General features: G+C 45.6%; 1 protein-coding gene across 1 annotated transcript in view; it reads right to left on the minus strand.

Annotated features, from left to right (window-relative positions):
* PDSS2 (decaprenyl diphosphate synthase subunit 2) overlaps positions 1 to 24,885 on the minus strand; it is a 195,643-nt gene that overhangs the window by 81,472 nt on the left and 89,286 nt on the right. The window lies entirely within an intron of this gene.

Raw genomic sequence — 24,885 nt, forward strand, 5'->3', positions numbered from 1 at the left:
CACTTACAGACAGTCCCCCAACCTGAAGCAAATACTCACCAGCAACTACACACCACACAACAAAAATACCAACCCAAGAACCAAACCCTGCAACAAACCCCGGTGCCAACTCTGTCCACATGTCTATGCAAGGGACACCATCATAATACCTAACCACATCAGCCACACCATCAGGGGCTCATTCACCTACACATATACCAATGTGACATACGCCATCATGAAATTTCCACATGAAACTGAGAAGACAAAGGCTTTGTCAACACTGGACTTTCATTTGCAAAAGTTTTGTCATTCAGGAGTGTGAAAAAAACACCCCCCCAAACAACAAACGTTTTGCCAATGAAAAGCACCAGTGTGAACAGCTCTTTGTCGGCAGGAGAGCTCTGCTGCTGACAAGGCTACTGCCACTTGTTGGGGGTGGAAGTTTTTTGTCGGAGGGAGAGCGCTCTCCTGCGAACAAACAGCAGCTACGCTGCGTGCCTTTTAGCAGCACGGCTGTAGCAGCACAAATGTGTCGCTAAAAGGTGCGTAGCGTAGACATAGCCAAAGGGTCTACAGGAAAGGATGTTCCCTGCTGCTTTCCCTCACCTGTTTGAGGTTTCTTTGTCTACGCTTTCTGCTTGATGACTCTGTTTACTGCTTAAATGCAAATTAGGCAGAGAACACATTCCTTCGTTTGAGGCAGTCCTGTTTGCCAACCTCAGTTTGAAACATGTGTTAAGAACACCATACAGAAGAACCTTATAACTTCACATATAATGTTGCCACAGACATTTTATCAGGACAATAATGAGCAGCAAACTTTGAGTTTTCAAATTACACCTCACAAGGCATATTCTGTACAAAGATTATTACAGTTGTATGTAGGGTGTAGACACGAGATACATTCTTTTACGCTCTCCAACTGAAATTTCTACTCCTCCCCCCCCCCCCCAGCATGCCACATCAGTTTCTTTCCCCTCAGCCATCTCTTTCTCACACAAAGGATTTGAAAAAATTTCCAGCGGCCTAACAGCTAGAGGATTAAGCCTACTAACCAAAGACTAATTTAAGTGACTGACACCTATTGACCAAGGACAATGCCCAAGTAATTCCTTCCAGGGTTCTGTGCCTGGGCTCCATTCTGTGGCTTTATCTTTTGTAGTCTCCAACAGGTCAAAATCTGATAAATTCCAGCGTTCCTCTACCACCCCTTGTTGACGGAAGGGAAAAGGTGCATTCTCTCTCTCTGCTTCCTCCACCTACTCTAAAACCTCTTGGTTGCTGTTGGGATGTGGGGTGAGGTGGGGAAGGGGTCTGCTACAGTATTATTCTCCGATCTCTGTATTTGGTTCTACCAAGTGAACAGCTCTAGTGTCTGCCTCTGCAGTTCCTCACAGTTTTGACAAACAGGAGCATGAAACCGACCTGTCAGTTTCACTGCTGCCAATAGTGTTCTGAATAATACTGACCTGACTCTTGCTAATTTCCTTCTGCAACGTCTTGGGAAAACTGTGGGCAGCAACAGCAGCCTCCTGAAGTTGTTTGTTTATATCAATTTACAGTCTGTTCACATTTCAAGGTTATCATCAAAGCCATAAGGATAAGAAACTTTTTTTAAATGAAAACTTAGATGCTACAACCATTAATGTTGATGTCCATACTTGCAAGTATAAAGCTTCCTATTTGCCACAGACAAACTTCTTATTAGTGAATCCATTTCTTCCAGAGAATAATTTAATCCTAAATTAAGAATCATCAAAACCAGAACTGCACCTTTTCACATTACAATTATTATCTATCATTTACGTGATGGTAGCACCCAAAAGCCCCAATCATGATTGGTATCCCATTATCCGAGCACAAGTATATCAACTTTTATTCTACTTTGCTATACACAGAGAATCATCATCTCAGAATATTTCACTATAAGCAGGTTCTGCAAGAGGAAACAAACTGTTCAAGACTCATGCCTCTCTTTTGATCCTTAGGCCTCTGTTGGCAAAGCAACACACTTGGTGCTACACGATCATGCTGAAGTGGGAAATACACAAAGAAAGACTAGAAAATGGAGAAAGAGAGAGACCATCTACAAAAATATTGTGTGTGTGTGTGTGTTTTCTTTAATTACAGTTTACCATATAACCATTAGTGGGTTCCAGCCATGCAAGTCACATTTATTAAAGGCAGCATGTCAAATAGGAGTTGACAATTACAGGCTCTATCAATACACATTATGCCAGATGGTAATGAGCCATACACAAAGGGCCAGCCATCCAAAATAATCACACCATTTTCCACAGAAATGTTGAAGAGGTTATGGTTTATTACACAGTGCTCATTAGATATACAGTGGCAGCATTAGCAATTTTTCCTTCATTTGTGTCTCATTTAAGACTCTGTCCCCATAAGCACATTCAAATTAGTACACAAGGTTAAAACCATTATGGCCAGGGGAAAAAAATTAAGTTGCATTTTATTTTATAGTAATGGTGGATCAAAGGTCCCTGGAATCTATTATTTTGTCAACTATTATCTAACAGGGCACTAAAAAGAAAAAAGATATTTACTGCCAGTATAGCTTTGAGATGAACAAAGGTAGACCATTTTAAATGAGCAAACACTATATTATTTAATTAAAGAAAAACTACATGAAAAACAGTAAGGTTGTGACACAAAGTGATAAAAGTCACAAAATTAAAAGACGAAGATGAACGGTCAGACTTGGCTTTGAATTTCCTCATTTGTTCACAGTTTATTGCTTTAAACAGTGTTTAAAATTTTACAAAAGACAACCAAATATTTCATGTTTCAGAGTGGTAGCTGTGTGGTCTACTAAATAGTTAATTAGTAATTAGTAACTAATTAGTTGCTAAATATTTCATGGAAGGTTAAAAACGCATTTACTGAAAAGACTGGAATGGCATCTCTTAGTCACACCCATATTAAGGCATTTAAAACACTATTTACCCAGTTATATATGTGGGTGTCCAATTAGAAAACAATATTTGGGGACATTCGTTTTCTTGCTTTCACATTTGTTTAAAAGCTGTGTGGGTGTGAAGATAGTTATATATTTCTCAGTGGCAAACATCTCAATGTTGTGTCAAGACAAATGAGGATGCACTTCATACTGGTTAAAAACGTGAAGCCAAACCCCCAAATTCAGAGTGGCAGGCAGTGTTGACAAGTCATATTTTGAAGTCTTTTAATGAGTCTACAAAATACAAATTATACCACGAAGAAATTGTAGATTTTAAAACCCTTCAGGACAGGGACAGGGGTTTTGCCCATTGTTTGTGCCAGCATGACAACAAGAACAGTGTTTCCACTGCCTGGAAGTTGTAACTTGCTAATAAGGTTCAGTCTAATGCCTGTCAATTTATTTTTTGTCATTGGCACAACCGTGTCCTCTGCTCCTTCACCATCTGCCAAACTGACATTTGTGCAAACAGGTACATCCAGTATTAAACAAAACCAAGTCTCCTCTGTTATAACGTACACAGGGGATTGGACTAAGTTAAAGGTGAAGGCAGACAGTAAAAACCACAATATAGGGGATTGTGATAATTGTTTTGTATTAAAACAGCTTTCTAAACCATTCAGACAGTGAATGGAGTTTAATTCCTTATTGGTAATGGCAGGAGGCCAACAAGAAGAAATATTTGGCCTAGTGGCCACATACTTATGAAATCTTTAATTTCAAGCAAGATCCTTCCTAAGGACACATAAAACTTATATTATCCCTTTTACTGCTCCTAGGTCAGCACCTATGCCAAGTTGTTACCAATGTCAAGCATTTTCTCATTCCAATACCTAAAGCCATTCCAATCCCTAAACAAGGCTACTCCTCCATGCAGACAACTGCACAGAGCAACCACTGAGCCCTCCCAGGAGGGCTTGAGGTTCTCTGAAAATCCAGCCACTTTCTGCACTGAAACAGGGGAGGGGCCCGATGCCCAATTTATTATTTCAACTCCCAATCTCTGTGGAGTCAGGGGAGTTAACTAACCCCACCATTTATTATATCCCCGCTGTGGGAAATCTAATCCTTGCTCCCAAGACAAATCCCCTGAAGTTGTGATCCTGTGAAATGTGCAGTTTAAATGCACCATAAAAATCTTATTTGCTCATCATAGGAAACCTACTCAGTGTTCACTTACTCATAAGTCCAGATTTACTTATGCCATGCAGGCTGACATAATTACTTCAATATCCAGATACACCTGTGCCCTCCCACAGCTGCAACCCAAAAACTTCCTCAACTTGATAGCCATACCTCCCTATCTGAATTGAGTGACAGTTAATTGATACTTTGTGAAACCAAGAGAAGAAGAAGGGAGGGTGATATTTGCAGAGAGGAGCAAGGCTGGGCAAGAGTTTTGGCAGAGTAGGCAGAGAAAGGTCAGATGTTGGAGATGTTATGCAGGAAAAAGCAATAAGATTCAAACATGACCTAAATGTGTGGGTCAAAAGGAAAGGCAAACACGAAGCAAAGATTAAAGGATTAGGTGACAGGCAGGCGGGTGGGCTTTGAGAGAAAAGAATCAGGAGTTTAGTTTTGGCAATTACTAAGACTCCTCCCTCAGAACTACAGTGGACGCCAGCCATAGACTACTTACTGGATGACTGTTTACCAGTTAAGACTTCTGTCCAACCAGAATTAATCTAAATTTGCTCTCTTCTTAAGTTCAGAACCTTTAACTCCCCAATGAAGAACCCAATCATGAAATCTGATCTAACATCTATCTCATGATAAATATACCACAATGACTACCAAACATTTTGAATCTCAAATGTATGTTTACTATTGAAAATAAATTCAAAATACTTTTAAATCCCTAAATTAAGATATAATGCCTCGGAACTGTACAAGATCTCACTTATTGAAAGAAGACTGAGATTACTAATAAGATAAAATCAAGTAATTTTATGGCCATATTTCTTCTCTCTGTATTGGTTGATTCTCAGGCCTCAAGTCTTTGAAATTCAGTTCAAATGTTATTTGCAATGCTGTGTGAGAGAAATCGCACTGGGTAATACAGATTCCAATTACTGTGTCATGTCAATTATGTACAGACACCAGCAAACCTCTCAGTGACTGCTTAGCTATCCAAGTGTTTCCCCAAAACATTGTCTCTAAGGAACTGGTATATAATTGTATTCAATGTAGCTGGAAGTTAAGGTGCAGTAACCTTAATGTTAACGAATTCAGTACTAATGACACGTTAATTACATTGAACTATTTTATACAACTGAAGCCTATTAAGAAAGGACACCTGCCAAATGAGTAGACCTGTTAAGAGAATAAATCTTTTATTTACCAAACTGAAAGGAGCAAGACATATAGATAAAATTAAATGTGTGAACAGAAAAAAAGGTTACTTACTTTCTCGTAACTGTTGTTCTTCGAGATGTGTTGTTCACGTCCATTCCACATTAGGTGCGTGCACACCACACGCACGAGTGTCGGAAACTTTTTCCTTTGGCGGCTCCCATCAGGCCGGCGGGGCCTCCTGAGTGGCGCCACTGCGCCATGCATATATACCCCTGCTGGCCTGACCCCCTCCAGTCCCTTCTTGCCGGAGACTCCAACAGACGGGTAGGAGGGTGGGTGGTGGAATGGACGTGAACAACACATCTCGAAGAACAACAGTTATGAGAAAGTAAGTAACCATTTTTTCTTCAAGTGCTTGTTCACGTCCATTCCACATTAATCACAAGCTTACCTCCGGAGGAGGGTAGGAGTCATGGAACAACTGCTCGGAGGACCGCTCTGCCAACTGCCGCGTCCTCTCTGGCCTGCTGGTTGACCACGTAGTGGGTCGTGAAGGTGTGCACTGAGGACCAGGTAGCTGCTCTGCAGATCTCCTGGATCGGGACCTGTGACAGGAACGCCGTGGAAGTCGCTTGCGCCCTGGTCGAGTGGGCCGTGACCGCCTGGGGCCGGAACACCTGCGAGCTCATAGCACGCCTGGATGCAACTTGTAATCCAAGACGAAAACCTCTGCACCGACACTGGGAGGCCTTTCATCCTCTCGGCTACAGCCACAAACAGCTGCGTGGATTTGCAAAACGGCTTAGTGCGTTCCAAATAGAACGCCAGCGCTCTATGCACATCTAGGGTGTGCAAGCTGCAGTGACTCTAGTCCGCATGGGGTTTCGGGAAGAACACCGGCTGACAAATGTCCTGGTCCAAATGGAATTGGGAGACCACTTTAGGAAGGAACCTGGGGTGCGGCCAGAGCTGCACCTTGTCCTTGTGAAATACTGTGTACAGTGGCTCAGAGGTGAGGGCCCTCATTTCGGACACCCTTCTGGCCAAGGTAATGGCAACCAGAGCCTCCACACCGTCAGGTGCAGTGACTGCAGGTCGGGGTGGAGAAGCCGCCCACCATCCTGTGTAATGAGCTCCCAGTGGGGGGTAGGAGGGGTAGGAGGGTAGGTACTGGGGCCTCCACCGACAGCTCTAGGAGTGATGTGTACCAGTGCTGGCAGGCCCAGACTGGGGCGATGAGGATCACCACCGCCTTATCCCTGCACACCTTGAGCAGGACCTTGTGCACCAAGGAGAGCGGGGGGAAGGCATACATGGAAGCAGTGTGCCCTTGTTGCCCAGAACGCCAATGGCATTTTGGGATGTATAAGTAGGGGCATAGCGAGCAGATCGAGGGACGTGATCGTTCCCCTCTATTCGACATTGGTGAGGCCTCATCTGGAGTACTGTGTCCAGTTTTGGGCCCCACACTTCAAGAAGGATGTGGATAAATTGGAGAGAGTCCAGCGAAGGGCAACAAAAATGATTAGGGGACTGGAACACATGAGTTATGAGGAGAGGCTGAGGGAACTGGGATTGTTTAGCCTGCAGAAGAGAAGAATGAGGGGGGATTTGATAGCTGCTTTCAACTACCTGAAAGGGGGTTCCAAAGAGGATGGCTCTAGACTGTTCTCAATGGTAGCAGATGACAGAACGAGGAGTAATGGTCTCAAGTTGCAGTGGGGGAGGTTTAGATTGGATATTAGGAAAAACTTTTTCACTAAGAGGGTGGTGAAACACTGGAATGCGTTACCTAGGGAGGTGGTAGAATCTCCTTCCTTAGAGGTTTTTAAGGTCAGGCTTGACAAAGCCCTGGCTGGGATGATTTAACTGGGAATTGGTCCTGCTTTGAGCAGGGGGTTGGACTAGATGACCTTCTGGGGTCCCTTCCAACCCTGATATTCTATGATTCTATACATCAAGCCCCCTCTCCACGGGATCGCAAACGCATCCGCGAGCAAGCCCAGGCTGCGGCCCTGGAATGAGCAGAACCGCAGGCACTGGGCATTGGCCCTGGTAGCAAACAGGCCTACTCGGGGAAACCCCCATCTGCGGAAGAGCAAAAGCACGACGTCCACCCTGAGCATCCACTCGTACATGCGGTACAACCTGCTGAGGGAGTCCGCCAGCTCGTTTCGTACCCCTGAGAGATAGGACACCTCGAGGTGAATTGCATGGTGTCAAGGTTCCTTCCCCACTTTGAACTCTAGGGTACAGATGTGGGGACCTGCATGAAAGACCCCTTAAGCTTATTCTTACCAGCTTATGTTAAAAACTTCCTCAAGGTACAAACTTTGCCTTCTCCTTGAACCGTATTCTCCCTCCAAGCGTTTTAAACAAAGAACAGGGAAGGAGCCCAGTTGGAGATGTCTTCCCCCAAAATATCCCCCCAAGCCCTACACCCCCTTTCCTGGGGAAAGCTTGATAAGAATCCTCACCAATTTGTACAGGTGAACACAGATTCAAACCCTTGGATCTTAAGAGCAATGAAAAATCAATCAGGTTCTTAAAAGAAGAATTTTAATTAAAGAAAAGGTAAAAGAATCACTTCTGTAAAATCAGGATGGTAAATACCTTACAGGGTAATCAGATTCAAAACAGAGAATCTCTCTAGGCAAAACCTTAAGTTACAAAAAGACACAAAAACAGGAATATACATTCCATCCAGCACAACTTATTTTACCAGCCATTAAACAAAAGGAAATCTAACGCATTTCTAGCTAGATTACTTACTAACTTTACAGGAGTTGTAAGGCTGCATTCCTGATCTGTTCCTGGCAAAAGCACCACACAGACAGACCAAACCCTTTGTTCCCCCCCATCTCCCTCCAGATTTGAAAGATTCTTGTCCCCTCATTGGCCATTTTGGGTCAGGTGCCAGCGGGGTTACCTTAGCTTCTTAACCCTTTACAGGTGAAAGGATTTTGCCTCTGGCCAGGAGGGATTTTATAGCACTGTATACAGAAAGGTGGTTACCCTTCCCTTTATATTTATGGCACACGGGCTATGCAAAGGTCCCAGAGGAGGAGAGCATCGCGACAGAATGGCGAGGAACAAGCCCCGCCCTGCTTGTTTATATAAAGCATAGCAGTAGTGTTGTCTGTCAGAACTGTCATGCTGTGACCACTCAGAGTGGCATGAAAGGTCTGGCAGGCGAGATGAACCGCCCTGAGCTCCTTCACATTGATATGGAGCAACCCACTCTGCTCCAGACCACAACCCCTGCATCATGAGGTCCCCCAGGTGAGCCCCCCATCCGTGGTCTGACGCATCTGTCACCAGTGTCAGGTCTGGTTGTGAGGCGGCAAGGGGATGCCTTCGCAAACCACAGGCTGGGACTGCCACCACAGCAGGGAGTCCAGCATGTCCCTTGGGGCTGTCACTACCAACTCCAGGGGGTCCCTGCCTGGGCGGTACACCTGAGCGAGCTACGCCTGCAGAGTCTCAGTCTGGCATGCCTGACCACGTGCCTGCATGCTGCCATGGGGCCCAGCAGCCGTAGGCAGCACCTGGCCATTGTTGTTGGAAACTGGCGCAGGGAGGCCACTGCTTGTTGGATAGCCTGGAATCGGGATACAGGAAGGGTTGTCCTAGCCTGCACCGCATCCAGGACCGCCCCTATGAATTCCACTCTCTGCGTGGGCACGAGCGTGGACTTGGAGACACTGACCAGGAGCCCTAGCTCACGGAATAATCTCTGGGCCACCTCCACATGGCCCTGCACTTCTGTCTCAGATCGGCCCACCAGGAGCCAGTTGTTGAGGTACGGGTACACCAGGATTCTCTGCCTCCATAAGAAGGCCACCACCATGCACTTCGTGAACACCATTGGGACCGTGGCTAGACTGAACGGGAGAACCGCAAACTGGTAATGTTCTTTGTCCACGTAGGAACCGCCGATGTGCTGGGTGGATGGCAATATGAAAGTATGCGTCCGTCATGTCAAGGGAAGCGTACCAGTCCCCTGGATCCAGGGACGGGATGATGGTGCCCAGAAAGACCATGCGGAACCAGGCCTTGACCAGGAACTTGTTGAGCCCACGCAGGTCTAGGATGGGGCGAAGGCCCACTTTGGCCCTGGGGATGAGGAAGTACCGGGAGTAGAATCCCTCCCGCTTAAGCTGTGCGGCACCGCCTCTACCGACCCCGCCTCTAGCAGCGAGCTGACTTCCTTCTCTAGGAGATGCTTGTAAGAGGGGTCCCTGAAGAGGGACGGGAAAGGGCAGTGAGTGAGGGGGGAGGGAGGGAGGCGAACTGCAGCGAGTACCCATTCCATACCGTGCGCAAGACCCAACGGTCTGACGTAATGGTGGACCACGCATGGGAGAAATGGGACAGGCGGTTCAGAAAACAAAGGGACGGATCCGGTGACTGGTCTGGTACGCTGTCCACGAGCGCACCTTCAAAAGCCTGGCTTAGTGCCCGGCTGCGGTTTGTGCTGGCCTTGGTTCTGGCCTGGCGCATTATTGTTACTGCTGTTGTTGCGCCGTCGCCTGTTATCCCTGCCTCGCCTACGGTAAGGCTCATGCCTATGGCGAGGCTGGTACTGGCGTTGAGGGGGAGGCCGTGCAGCCTCGTGTCTGTCTGGTCCGAGAAGAGCCTGGACCCTTCGAAGGGGAGGTCCTGGAGTGTATTCTGGACCTCGGGCGGCAGGCCTGACTCCTGGAGCCACGCCGAGTGCCTCATGACCACCCCTGACACTATTGTTCTAGCCGCCACGTCTGCCAAATCCAGGGAGGCCTGGAGAGAGGTCTTGGCTACTGCCTTGCCCTCGTCCACCAGGACCGTGAACTCCTGTTGGGAACCTTGAGGGAGGTTGTCCTTAAACTTCCCCACCGCCGCCCAGGAGTTGAAATTGTGCCTGTTGAGGATGGCCTGCTGGTTCGCAATCCTCAGCTGAAGGGCCCCAGATGAGTACACCTTTCTGCCAAAAAGGTCCAGGCGTTTCACCTCCTTGGCCTTAGGGGCCAGGGCCTGCTGTCCGTGGCACTCCCTCTCATTTACTGCTGAGACCACTAGGGAGCATGGACTCGGGTGGCAGAACAGGAACTCATAGCCCTTAGAAGGGGCAAAGTATTTACATTCCACTTCCTTGGCTGTTGGAGCGCTGGAGGCCGGGGTCTGACATATAGTCTTAAGACCATTCAGTCCAACTATGAGTGGGAGCACTATTCTGGATGGACCTTCGTGGCTCAAACTGTCCACCAGGGGGTCCTCTTGCTCAACCATCTCCTCGGCCTGCAACCCCAAGTTCTGGGCAACCCAGTGCCGCAATTCCTGGTGGGCTCTATGGTCTATTGCTCGAGGGCCGGACACCTCTGTACCCACCACCGCCTCATCCGGAGAAGACGAGGAGGTTAGCTGCTGCTCGACCCCCTCCGGTTGGTCCTCCTGCTCCCCTTCTCCCGTGGGAGGGGCTTCCGGCTCAGGTTGGGGCTGGAGTCCATGGGACAGCGCCAGACTCGGTGCCGGTCTCTTCCGTTTATCCTGGGGGGATGCTGGAGGCCTGGAAACTGTAGCCTCCAGCACCGTCTGGTGTCGGTGCGGGGACCGGGACCACTGCACTGAGTAACTTGCCCTTAACAGGGCCCCTTGGCGCTCCTGATAGGCCCACGTGGTCCAGAACCCCATTGGGGTTGCCAGCCCACCTGAGGGTCCCTGCTGTCCGGGGCCCGGTGAGGGTAGCTAAAGTGGCCAGAGTCAGCAGTGGATTGCGGCGATGCCAATCGCAAAGGCCATGGTGGTGCCTGCACTGGTGGGAAAACGAGCAGCTCCTGGCCGAACTGGAGCGGGAGCAGTACCAGGATCCCCAGGACCGGGACCGGGACCAGTGCCGGTGTTCCCTGGACCGGGACAGTCCGCGGGACTTCTCTGGTGAGGGCCATCTCAACTCCTCCCGGTGCCGGTCTCTGGGGGGTGCCGGAGAGCAGCACGCCCTTTCTGGTGCTTCCTCGCGCCGACCCACTACTGGTGCCACAACCTCCTTCTGGGCCGTTGGCAACTGTGAGTCTGCAGAGTCGGAGCTCGACCGAGACCAGTGCCGGGACGGTGTCCTTGAGCAGCACACCATTGCCGGCTTACCCCTCGACGGCACCCAAAGCATGGGTGCCGGAGGGTTCTCCCCATTCGGGAGGGGGCTCACCGCTGACAGCTCGATGAGGTCCTTTGCAGCCTCAAAGGTGCCAGGCATAGAGGGCTGATCCGTTACGCCCTCGAGCCCATCGTCCGCACTGAGCTCACTTAGCTCTGGGCTCGGTGGGGCGTGCGCTGCCGGGACCGCCTGTGTCAGCGCCGGTACCGTGGCCTTCCCGCTCTTGTCGGCGCTTGGGGCCTTGGGAGGCACCAGCCTCCTGTGCGGGGAACGACCGCGCCTTCCTTTCGGCTGCGCCGGGGCTGCACCGGGGAGGACGAGCGGTACCGGGGCCTAGCCTGGTGCTCCGGGGCCAACAGTTTACGGTGCTTAGCCAGTGCCGGGTCTCTCGACGGCTCCGGGGCACTACGCACCGAGGAAGCCTGAGCTGACGTCAGGCGCTCCGGGCATGGCGGCTGCAATGCGGCCTCCAGCAACAGCTGCTTTAGACGAAAGTCTCTTTCTTTCCTTGTCCTTGGCTTAACCGCCTTGCAAATCCTACACCTTTCAGTTTGATGTCCGTCCCCCAGGCAACGTAGACACAAGTTGTGGGGGTCACTAATTGGCATAGGTTTGCAGCGCAAGCCTTGAAGCCGTGGGCCTATGGCATGCCCCACGGCGGGTGCTGGAAGCCTCCAAGCACCTGATGACTTAAGTGTCCACAATAGGTATGTTAACGAACTGATAACAGCTACTCTAAAGGCTAAGGGACTGCTCTTCTACGAGAGAGAGAGAGAGAGAGAGAGAGAGAGAGAGGTTGTTCCAACACCGCCACGGACAGTAAGAAGGAACTGGAGGGGGTCGGGCAAGCAAGGGTATATATGCACGGCGCAGTGGTGCCACTCGGGGGGCCCCGCCGGCCCGACAGGAGCCGCTAAGGGAAAAAGTTTCCGACGCTCGTGCACGTGGCGCACGCATACCTTATGTGGAATGGACGTGAACAAGCACTCGAAGAAGAACTGAGTGTACAAAAGAAGAAAGTACAACAGGAAAATTACTTGAAGGAATTAAAAAATTTGCTGTGTCCAAATCAAAATATAATATATATTCTAAAGCACTAATATTGAACCAAATCTCATTGATCAAATGGCAGAACATTTAACTATATTTAGAACCAAAAGCGCTCACTTGCATCCAATGGAATTATTATACTGCTGCCATTAGTGAGTGAAAGGAACTGAGTGACACATACATATATAAGAACCTATACCCATGTGATATCAAACATTTATCATCATGGAATTTGGAAAGAGTACACTACTCTTAAGAGGAGAAGTCACAACCAAGTTACACAGGTCCTCACAAACAAGTGTCAATAAAAGCTTCATATCACCCCAACATGTATTCTGTCATATACATGCATTACAGAAAAACTATTTCTGAAATACTGTAGTTTCTTAAAAAACTGGGTTGTTCTGTTTTTTATCCTTTCACCTGTAGAGCCAGGTGTTTTAGTTACCACAAGTCCAACACCACAAGCTTCAGAGGGAGCCACAATAACCTGCAAGAGTGATCCAAACTTTAAGTCCCTTTACTCGTGACGTTCCAGGGCTAGAAGCAAGTACCACGTTCCTCTTAGAAGTCTGAGGTCGACACTTCCCTATGGCATGAACCTGATGCAGCAGCAGAAGAGAATAGACTTTAAACCTGTAACATTTTATGCATGGAAAGTTGTTACTGATGCAGGATTGACTCTTGCTTGTTCTGAGCATTGTGCAGGTGTAATTGTTTTGGGGAACAGATGCAAAAAACTCAGCTGCTTAGAATGTTAGAATAACTCTCAGGAGAAACTAATTAGTAAGCGGAGAGCAAGCAGGTGGTTGAAGTTCCATGATAAAAAAATTCATGGCTCCACAATTTATGATATGGCTATCATTGCCCACAACCGGATTTTAAAAATTCAAAATTATTTTGACACCTTATTACTCTACACCTAAGTGTTTCTTACCATGAGACTGTTGTATTCTCAGTTTTTGCAACACAGAACCACGTAACCGATGGATCTTGCTTACAATGTACATGGAATGATGCTAAACAGTTAAAGGGAGACAGCAGGCTGTCTCTGAGACCTTTCCCCTTCCACCAGTTGCGTTGATATAATCATCAGAAGGGAAAGGATACAAATTTCTTTGGAGCCAGACAACTACTGCTGCCTCTGGGACCTTATCAACTTAATAAGATACATTTTGGTACATTGATGTCAGCAAAGTTTTATTATTATAAATGCAGATTTTCTACTGGTGTAATATTTTCTTTGTAATTTTGTGAATGAAAATCTGTCCCTGCAAAGGACCTCCCTCTTCCCACAATTATATACCACAGTGGTGCTATTTCTGATTTTTATTTTGTTGTTGTTGGTTTTTTGGGGTTTTTTTGGGCAGGAAAGAGAAAATATCTTATGTATATCAGTTAAATTAGATATTTAACATTCTATTTCTTTGACCTTTTGGTGTCTTAATGATCCAGTTTATGCATCTTAATAAAGAGAAAAATGGTATCAACTAATTCAAATGATAGTTGCTCCAGCCTGGTGTTGGGGAGAGATTTGTAAGCTAATAAACAGCCTCTAAGAATCAACGCAATATCTGTGGCATCCTCCCTGGAGGTCCATAAAATGCAATTGTTTATTAGCCCTGCTACTTCTGAAGTTTTACCAGAGGGGTTATTGATGGTTGTTTTTCTAATTCAATTAATATAAAATAAGAATTTCAGAACTGACATTTTTCTGACTTAACAATGGAAACCTTCATAGCTTTGAAACTTATGGAACAGTAAAACAGACACAGGAGACTAATGCTCCTCCTGCTGGTGTCCAGGAAGCATGGAAGAAGAAGTGACTTGACTAGACTACAGAAGGGGCAAGAGCAGGGGGTGGGGGGACAGAGACACATTGGCTGGGCAAGAGGACTAGGAGCCAGGGGAGGGATTGGGGGATGACAACTGAGAGCCAGTGGTGGTGGAGAGTGAGAACAAGACCAAGATTGGATGAGGACCCTGAAGGGTGGAGGTGGGTAAGCTGAAGTGGGAGCATGAGGGCGGGGGAAGAGACCAAACTGGGACAGGCTAGAGGGGGTCTATGACAAGTAATACACACACTTCTCCAAAATTTGGAATGGAACCCAACATTTTCAAATGTGGGTGCCTAAAGTTAACCTCCTGAAATTCATATTTGAAAAACCCACCCTTGGTGCCTAAAACTGCCTAAGTGGTTTAGGAATAAAAGCCCACTGAAAGTCAATGAAGTTGTGCTCCTAAGTCATTTAGGCACTTCAGTGAGACCACTTATAAATTATATTTAGGGACAGACTTTTCAAAGCTGCTAAGTATTTGCAGCTCCTACTGAAGTCAACGAGATTTGAGAGTACTTGTGACATCAGACCACGTATTTCGGAGCTTAACTGTAGGCTCTCAGGTTTGGAAGTGTCTACCCCTGTGTTCAAACACAATTCACTTTCCTTTACATTATATTTTGCTAACTTCACACTGCCGTGCACTGTTTTTTTATTTACTTTGGAAATTAACTCTAGTCCTTAAGTTAGCAGTGGCTGAAGTTATACAACACTCTAGTACCCTAGAGGCAATTAATAGCTGCCATTCAATGGGCAAGGCACTACTAAGGAAGAATAAGGATCTTCTTAATGTAAAAGGACATTGTACCTGAAAATAAAAATAGATTCACGTTGGACACCTTTTCTCCCTCTCCTCCTTAACTCATGGTGACTTTATTTGCAAATAGGACTTCAGCTATCATCATTATGGCTGAAGACTGTTCTCCCTTTGTACTCCCAACCTGTTTCCTTTTGTCCCAGCTAAAATCTCATTCTGTCTTTCTGACATAGCTTGGTGGATGTCCAGCCATCAACACAAAGTAAACATGGTTGAAACAGAGCATTTGAACTTTTCCTACAAATCTCCCCACCCATCTCCTATTAGTACCATCCTCATCCTCCCTGTCACTCTTGTCCCTAGCCTGAGCATCATTTTCAACTCAGACCTCTCTCTAGATTGTCACATCCAGGACATGTCCCAAAACCTCTGCTTTATTTTGCTTCCTAACATCTCTAAGATTCAACCTTTCCTCCCCATCTACACAACTATAGCTCTTACCCAGGCTCTTATCCTGCATCTTGATTACTGCAATATACTCCTCTCTCTGGCCTTGACAAATCCCATCTTGCCCCATCTACCTCCATACAAAATGCTGCTGCAAAGATCATTTTTATGGCTTATCACTTTGACCACATCACCCCTTCTTTGTCTCTCTGTACTGACTCCCCAGTCATTGTGGCATCAAACAAAAATGACTTGTCTTCACTTATAAAGCCATTCACAACTGAGATTCAAACTGTCAACCCTCATCTCTGCTCCCACATAGTGCCAGGCTTGACTGCCATTTAAAAAAAATGCAATCATCATCTTGATGCTTTACCCCATTCCATCTGTTAGGCATGGGAGAAGCTCCTGCAAATAGTCACAAAGACACCTCATTGTCCCACTTCAGATGAATGTCTCCTTAAAAACTCTTTTCCTGACATGCCTATAAACAATTAAATAAGGATTAGGCAGCTGGTTTGCTGTCACTACAGTATTCCATGCTGACAAGTGGTATCTCATTGTTTCCTTGTGTACCCGTTGTCTGCTTGTTTTATCTACCTGTTGTCTCTAGGCTTAAACAGAGATTGTTAGCTCTTCAGGGCAGGGACTTTTATATATTTGTACAGTACTTTTAAATCACAGCACTTTCAAATAAACAGATTTAGCAAAGAACTATAATGAGCAAAGCTTAATGTGAGCTACGAAGACATGCACTAGTAGCTAGACCCATCTGTGGCATTAAACAACTAGTACACAATCCAGAAATAAGCTGTTAACAAAAATTAAATATAAATATATTCCATCCCTATCCAAATTATGGGGAGGGACCAGTATACTCCACAAGTTTTCTGCCTCACTCCAGAGCATCAGACTGGAAATTCTAGGATAACATAATTTAAATTAAATAGAAGTTTTTGACTGAATCAAATAAGAAATTAGAATCAGTATTATTGTAATATTTAATTTTCTATAATTTTATTCCTGTAATTTTCAATGTACTTCAGAAATCTGTACTGAAAATGCATAGACGGTTACTCACCTTTGTAACTGTTGTTCTTCGAGATGTGTTGCTCATATCCATTCCAATTAGGTGTGTGCACGCCGCGTGCACGATCGTCGGAAGATTTTTACCCTAGCAACACCCGGTGGGTCGGCTAAGGCACCGAATATATGCCCCAGCTGACCCAGCGCCCCCTCAGTTCCTTCTTACCAGCTACTCCGACAGAAGGGAAGGAGGGCGGGTTTGGAATGGATATGAGCAACACATCTCAAAGAACAACAGTTACAAAGGTGAGTAACTGCTTTTCCTCTTCGAGTGATTGCTCATATCGATTCCAATTAGGTGACTCCCAAGCCTTACCTAGGCGGTGGAGTCGGAGTGAGATGTCACGGAGTGCAGAACTGCTGAACCAAATGCTGCATCATCTTTTGACTGCTGGACTATCGCACAGTGGGTAGCAAAGGTATGTACCGATGATGAAGTTGCTGCTCTACATATCTCCTGAATTGGTACATGAGCCAGGAAAACGGAGGACGAAACTTGGGCCCAGGTGGAGTGGGCAGTAAGGTGTGTAGTTGGGACACCAGCCAAGTCATAGCACGCACGGATGCATGATGTGATCCAGGACGAGATGCGCTGGGAGGAGACCAGGAGGCCTTTCGTCCAGTCTGCCACAGCAACAAACAGCTGAGTTATTTTCCTAAAAGGTTTTGTTCACTTGATGTAAAAGGTGAGGGCTCTGTGAAAGTCTAGGGAGTGCAGCTGTTGGTCCCGTCGAGAGGCGTGTGGCTTTGGATAGAAGACCGGGAGGAAGATGTCTTGGTTGACATGGAAGGCAGAGACCACCTTAGGAAGAAAGGCCAGGTGTGGTCAAAGCTGTACCTCGTCCTTGTGGAACACCGTGTACAGTGGCTCCAACGTGAGGGCTCTAAGCTCAGACACATGCCTTCCTCGTAGCTATCACCTCGGGGAGGCTGTCTTCCAGGAAAGATAGAGGAGTGAGCAGGTGGCCATCGGCTCGAACGGGGCACCCATGAGTCTGGATAGGACCAGGCTGAGGTCCCATGTAGGGACTGGATGCCTAATTTGTGAGTACAGGCATTCCAATCCCTTGAGGAACCTGCTGACCATGGGATTGGAGAAGACAGAGCGCCCATTTTCGCCTGGGTGGAAGGCCAAAATTGCTGCTAGGTGTACTCTGATGGATGAAACTGCCAGGCCCTGGTGTTTCAAGGACAAGAGGTAGTCCAAGATGGTAGGTACTGACGCCTGCAGGGGGGGCCGTATCACTCAGAGCACACCAGCAGGAAAAACACTTCCACTTGGCCAAATATGTGGATCTTGTAGACTGCTTTCTGCTACCCAGAAGGACCTGTTGCACCGAGCGGGAGCAACGTAGCTCAGATTGAGCTAGCCATGCAGCATCCACGCTGTGAGGTGGAGGGATCGCAGGTCAGGGTGGCAGAGTCGTCCGTCTTTCTGCGTGATCAGGTCCGGCCCAAATGGAAGTGGAATTGGAGTGACCACCGACAGCTCTAGGAGAGTGGTATACCAGTGCTGCTTGGACCACGCTGGGGTGACCAAAATTAAGCGGGCTCTGTCCCTGTGCAACTTGAGCAGGACCCTATGGACTAATGGGAATGAAAGAAAGGCGTAACACAGGTAGTCTTTCCATGATATTAGGAAGGCGTCCAATAGGGAACCCGGGAAGTATCCTTGGAGAAAGCAGAACACCTGGCACTTCCGATTCTCGTGAGAGGCGAATAGGTCTATGTGGGGAAACCCCCACTTCTGGAAGACAGAGTGGATGACATTCAGGCGAATCGACCACTCGTGAGCCTGGAAGGATCTGCTGAGGCAGTCCGTTAAGGTGTTCTGGACTCCTGGGAGAAAAGACACCACCAGATGGATCGAGTGGGCTATGCCACAGGAGAATGGCTTCCTGCCAGAGGGAGGGACGATCGTGCTCCCCCTTGTTTGTTGATATAAAATATTGCCATTGCGTTGTCTGTGAGAACTGCAATACAACAGCCCTGAAGGTGCCTGTGAAATACTTGACAAGCCAGGCGCACTGCTCTCAGCTCCGGTACATTGATGTGCAGGGATCTCTCTTGTGTGGACCAAAGGCCCTGCATGCAAAGGTTCCTGAGGTGAGCGCCCCAACCCAGACAAGATGCGTCCGTGGTTAGGGCCAGGGAGGGCTGTGGGGCATGGAATGGTACCCCCTCAACTACTGACTTGGGGTTCAGCCACCAGTTCAGGGAGCCTAAAATGTCCGGCGGTACCGTGACCACCATGTCCACGCTGTGCCAGCCTGGGTGGTATTCGGTTGAGAGCCAGGCCTGAAGTGGATGGAGGCATAGTCTGGCATGTCTGGTCACAAATGTACAAGATACTGTGTAACCCAGGAGACCTAGGCACGTCCGTACTGTCAAGGTCGGGAAGCCTTGTAGGCCACGGATGATGTTTACTACGGCCTGAAGCCCATGCATTTTTACCGGAAGCACATTGAGTCTGGAATCTAGGACTGCGCCGATGAAGGTCGGCTCCAAAGTGGACTTTTCTACATTGAGCAGCAGGCCTAGCTGTCTGAACATGCTCATGGTGAACTGAACATGAGATTGCACCTGGGCCCTGGAGCGGCCCCAAATGAGCCAGTTGTCGAGGTACAGAAACACTTGGATCAGATGTTGACGAAGGGAGGCAGCTACGATGGCCATACACTTCGTAAAGACCCTTAGTGCCGTGGATAGACCGAAAGGAAGAACAGTAAACTGGAAGTGCTGTCGGTTGACCACAGAGCGAAGGAAACGCCTGTGTGGCGGGTAAATTGCTATATGGAAATACGTGTCCTTCATGTCAAGGGCGGCGTACCAGTCCCCAGGATCCAGGGAAGGAATAATGGTCCCCAGGGAAATCATGTGGAACTTCAACTTTACCATGAATTTGTTGAGTCCGCGCAGGTCCAGAATGGGCCGTAGCCCCCACTTTGCCTTGGGGATTAGGAAATATAGGGAGTAAAACCCCCTGCCCCTCAGTTCCCTTGGAACCGCCTCTATCGCTCCGATAGCTAGGAGCATTTGCACCTCCTATAGAAGGAGTTGCTCATGAGATGGGTCCCTGAAGAGGGACGGGGAGGGAAGGAGAGAAGGGGGGAAGCAAACTGAAGGCTGTATCCACTTTCCACCGTGCGTAGGACCCAGCGGTCTGATGTTATACGGGACCACATACGGAGGAAATGGGAGAGGCAATAGTAGAAAGGCAGGGAAGGATCCTGGAAGGAGACTGGTGCTCCGCCCTCAGGCGCACCTTCAAAAGTGTTGTTTGGGTCCCGCCGATGGTTTGGGCGGGGGACCCTGGCTCTGGCCCATCTGCTGACCAGACTGTCTCCGCCGACCACCTCAGCCGCGTCTTCTAAAGAAGTCCTGTCTGGGCCAGGGGTTGGCGCTCCACAGTTCCAATGACCGTCACAGGCAGTAAGAAGGAACTGAGAGGAAGCTGGGTTGGCTGGGGCATATATTCGGCACTGGGAAGGTGCCACTTTAGGGGGCGCCTCAGCCGACCCACCGGCTGTTGCTAGGGTAAATATCTTCCGACGATCGTGAACGTGGCGCGCACACACCTCATTGGAATCGATATGAGCAAGCACTCAAAGAAGAACTTGTAGAATTTGTCAGGGAGAAATTGGGGGTTTTAGCTGCTGAGGACAGCTGATATTTTTAGCTTTGGGAAAGAGCAGGAGAGATTTTGGGATTGCAGAACATGCGCACTACCTGCATATTTCTGCTTAAATCACCAGCAGTGAAACAGTTAATGCTGACGATTTTTCAGAGTGAGCACCCCACTGATCCCAGGGACAAACAGGTCTTACCTTCCAAAGTTATTGTTTCAGGTATTTACACCACTGCGTTGGCTTGTGTGTGGAAGGTTTTCTTCACAACCATAAAACTTAGATTCTTGATCAGAATGCTGCAGCAAGGGGTGGATTCTATGGCAAACTCCACCATTAAGGAATCACAGAAAAGCCCTGACTAAGAGCGTTAAACTGTTATGATATTTAATGAACTTAACTCAGTTCTAGGTAGGCTGGTAGCTCTTTGCATATCCAGTTTTCTAGCTCTAAACACTCCTGTCTTGTAGAAGTGATTTTATTTTATGTTCTTAGAATAGTCTTTCGTAATCTTTACTGCAAGGATTTCTGATGTACTCTGCATTATATTCCTTTCAATTATTCAACATATAAACTGCTGTATTTGTGAATATTGCACATGTTGAAAACAATCAAAAGCTAATGAAGAAATGATTGTAATGAATTAGTAATACTGTTAGATTTGTATTTAGAGTTGATTTTTACTGTTGTGGGTGGAAGATGATCAATAGGAATATGTAATCAGGTTGGATGTGTTTTTCATCTCCCGAAACTCCTCTTGTAAATTAGATGAAGCAACTCAAAGGATTAATCCTGTAGATCAAAAGCTAAATGAAATCATTTTAAATACTCGCTTAGACCACCTCTTAGTAGATTTTCCTCAATTTTTATTAAGGTATGGAAAACAAAACTAAATTCCTTAAAGAATTAGGTTAGATTTCATGCTTATCATGTTTTCCTTTATGTTTCAACCAAACCATCTTGTTAAGAATACTATCTTACTTAATATGTTTTTAGGTGCTGAATATTTTAGAATTACACATTTTCTGCACTTCTTAATTAGTTGAGCCTCAAAGCACATACTACTTAGGATATTGTACCTATGCTGATGATATGGATCAGAACAATAAGTCCTGATGGAAATCACTTTTATGATGAAGAGACTTAATGTGAACCAATAGAGGTGAGGATTGATTGTTAAGGTCTATTGTTACTATAATTAGAAGTCAAACACCAATTAGCATTCCCATTAATAAGATAAATCTCTGCCATATCTGCAGCTGAGACCCAGTCTTGTCCTTATGCTGTGGTAACAAGCCTATCCATTTGCTGATAATACTCTGCATTTCAGAGTTTACTCTGAACTTCTACACACAAATACGCCATGTCAGACTACCTTATTTCTTGTTTCTAGTATTTTTATTTCTCTTCACTTCCATCCAACATGTTCTGTTTATTTCTACTATGCTTTATTTCACTGGGCTAGGTAGTGAGGGGGGAAACAAATGCCGCTTCAGACTTCTAGATTGCAGCCGTTGGCCATTTCCTCCCTGTAACTGCAGGTCAGTCTAAATCTAATAGATTTCCATCCCTGGTGAATTCAGACAAGAAATGAATTTGCTTCCTGCAAATATAAGGATTCTACACTTGTTTTTGATAAAAACATGTGTAGGTAATTTTATGTGTAAATTAGCAGCAGCAGTCTATCAAAGTTTGGGCATCCACTCCCTTATTTCAAACTACAGAACTGAGAAGGAGATCCATACCTCTCAACTCTCTGGATTTTATACAATATAACTAGTAGTGTGGGCTCTCCATAAGCAGAACTACTCATATTACGTGGAAGGAGGGAAAAGATAGTAAGAGAAAAAGAAAAAATGGCAGGAACAGGAAGGATAACAGGAGACATAATGCAACAAAAAGAAAAGCCATGTGCTAATATACTTTATTTACATTTTTTATGTATGGGGTAGAAATATACAAGTGCTATATATGGGAACTGGAGGGGAAGGAGACTATTTGGTGCAACTAAAATCAAGTTCGATGTTTTTTACAATTACTTAACACCAACTAAAGCTTTGCTTACACACAAAGAAAATAAAAATGCACCAAAAATAAACAGATACCCCATATTTATATTTAGATCATTTGTCCCACACACTGACTAATTTGGAGATAGGAAGAGGAAGAAATAAATAGTGGCCTAATCTAAATCGACTACTCAGTGACATTCTATTTTAAATAAGATTATACATACTGCTTATTTATACTTTATTTTGCTCAAGAACATGGAAGATGAAAAAATTCATGATCATTAAACCTCATTCCAAAATATAAAGTGCAACTGACTTATCCTTTTCTGAATTAAATGGGTAAAGCATATTCTACTATATATCCCCTTTCTTCTTCTCTTCCCAAATTATATTTTCAACATACTGGCTATCAAATATGTCAGGCTGATAGTTAAGGGCTACCACTCTGGGGACAGAGATTTAAAGAGAACACAGACATGGATTCCAAAGCAAACACAGGAAAGAAATATTGGGCTGGTATAATCTCTGACTAGTATTGGAACAATTTAGTTCAGGGTAGGACTTCAGGAAAGCACTGAATTAATCACTACCAACCGCTCAAAGATCAAGTGAGCCATAGCCAATAGCTAAAAGCCTACAACATAATGTCCATTCACAGCATTCAAGTATCAGGCAATGAAGATGCTCTTTACCGTGCCAGAAATAATATTTCCTGCATTTTTCATATTTACATAGATGAAGTAATTACATAGTATGGCAACAAAAAACACTGTATAATTTACAGCAGAGTTGAAAATAACCTGAAAGAATATATTTCCAACAAGTATTCTCCATAGTCTGAAAAGCGTTAAAAGTATATAAAATAATAAAAATGAATAAGTAAAATAAAGTTTCTTGTTTCATATCCTCAAGGGGTGTATTCTGCCTTCGATATGCACCTCTAACTTCCACATACATACCAGCATCATGATAGAATAGCGACTGTGTCCTTACCAAGATCTGAGAGAAAACTACACGGATGGAAAATGGTTTCCCTTGGTTCCTATTCAGGAAACTAGTCTTTGTAAAATAGCATTTGTAATACATAAAGGAATTGCAAATGGCTTTTAGACCTTGATTTTATAAGCATTTTGTCCTTTTTATTTTATCTGTTTAACTGAGAAAAAGAGAGATTGGGCATAAGTTCCATATACAATGTGTCCTTGGAGAGCCACAAAGCATTACACAAGCTCACAAAACTACAGAGGACCCAAACCTACTTCCATTTAAAACCAATGGCAAAACCCACATTGACTTCAATGGGAGCAGTATCTGGCCCATATATAGTACAAAATAAACAGTGCCTCAGCATTATTACTAGAATGCATTATTGCTCCCATATTTCACGTTTTACAGATTTGAAGTGTCACAGAAGATTTAAATTTAACACATTTCCATTGTTATCACTTTTGCAGCCAATAATGAACCCTAATGTTCTGCGTAGGAGCATTTAAAGATCTTTCATCTTCTGAGTGTCTGACTAATTCTAGATATTATTATGGTTGTGTCTTCCTTTTACACTTAAATTATTGTACTAGATCTTCAACTGGCTTAAATTCTCATAGTGTCACTGATGTCCATGGAGCTGCACCAGTTGGCCCATTATTAATTCAGTGTTTTAAATGCTTCTTCAAGTCACTTGTCTAATTACAGCTTTAAGCACTTAAAGCGTATCTCCATTCTCAAAATGACCACATTCAGGACTATCTAGACTGTTTCCCCTCTCCCCTGTCTTAAGCATTTTTAAGATAAGCTTTTCCGAAATAATTTACAAACCAAACTACAATACCTCCTATACTATAATTAATTAGAATTATGGTATCATACTGCATTATTTGTATACATATAGAAAAGAGGTGCATAGCTTAAGTGGACATTATGTGCAAAAAACAAACAAGAATGGGATTAACCAGTTAAGGTGACAACACAGCCTTTTTTTAACAAAACTTCCACTATATATTTTTGCATGTTTCTTAGGGCTTGTCTAGACCAGTGTTTCTCAACCTTTTTCTGCTGGCGACCTGCTTTGGACTTACAGAAAAAAAACCCAATGCCCCCACCCCCAAACTAGAAAAAATTGCACTCCCCTACCTTAAGCTCAGGGCTTGGGGCTGAAACATGTAAATAAGCTTCACTGGGCCGCCCATGGCGTGGGCCCCAGGCAACTGTCCTGCTTCGTACTCCCTAAGGCCAGGCCTGCTTGCAACCTCCCCAAACCTCTCCCGTGACCGCCCCAGATTGAGAAACACTGACCTAGACTAACAGTGTGCAACAAGCTGGGGTATAAATCTACAGTGCACTAGCTGTCTCTCAATTTTCCCTAGTGCACAGTGATGTACTCCTGTTCCAAAGTGGAGCAGCTCAAAGCATACGAGGGAACTTTAATCACTATTTCTATATAGATCCGGTCATAAACATGCCTCTGTGCATTTGCGTGTTTTTGGTCTATCAGCATCAGAGCTGGTCACAAATAAAATTAAATTTCAAAGATGATGAAGAAAACCTTTTTTTTGGGGGGGAAGGGGCATCCACCAAAGTTCAAATAAAATCTCAATAAAAATTTGTCAACATTTCTAATTTTTTCTACCAGTTCTAACAACACTTATGATTTCAGCACAGCTCCAGGGATAGCTAACTGCCAGG

This window comes from Lepidochelys kempii, chromosome 3 (assembly GCF_965140265.1).
Source record: "Lepidochelys kempii isolate rLepKem1 chromosome 3, rLepKem1.hap2, whole genome shotgun sequence".
NCBI classification, from domain to species: Eukaryota; Metazoa; Chordata; order Testudines; family Cheloniidae; genus Lepidochelys; species Lepidochelys kempii.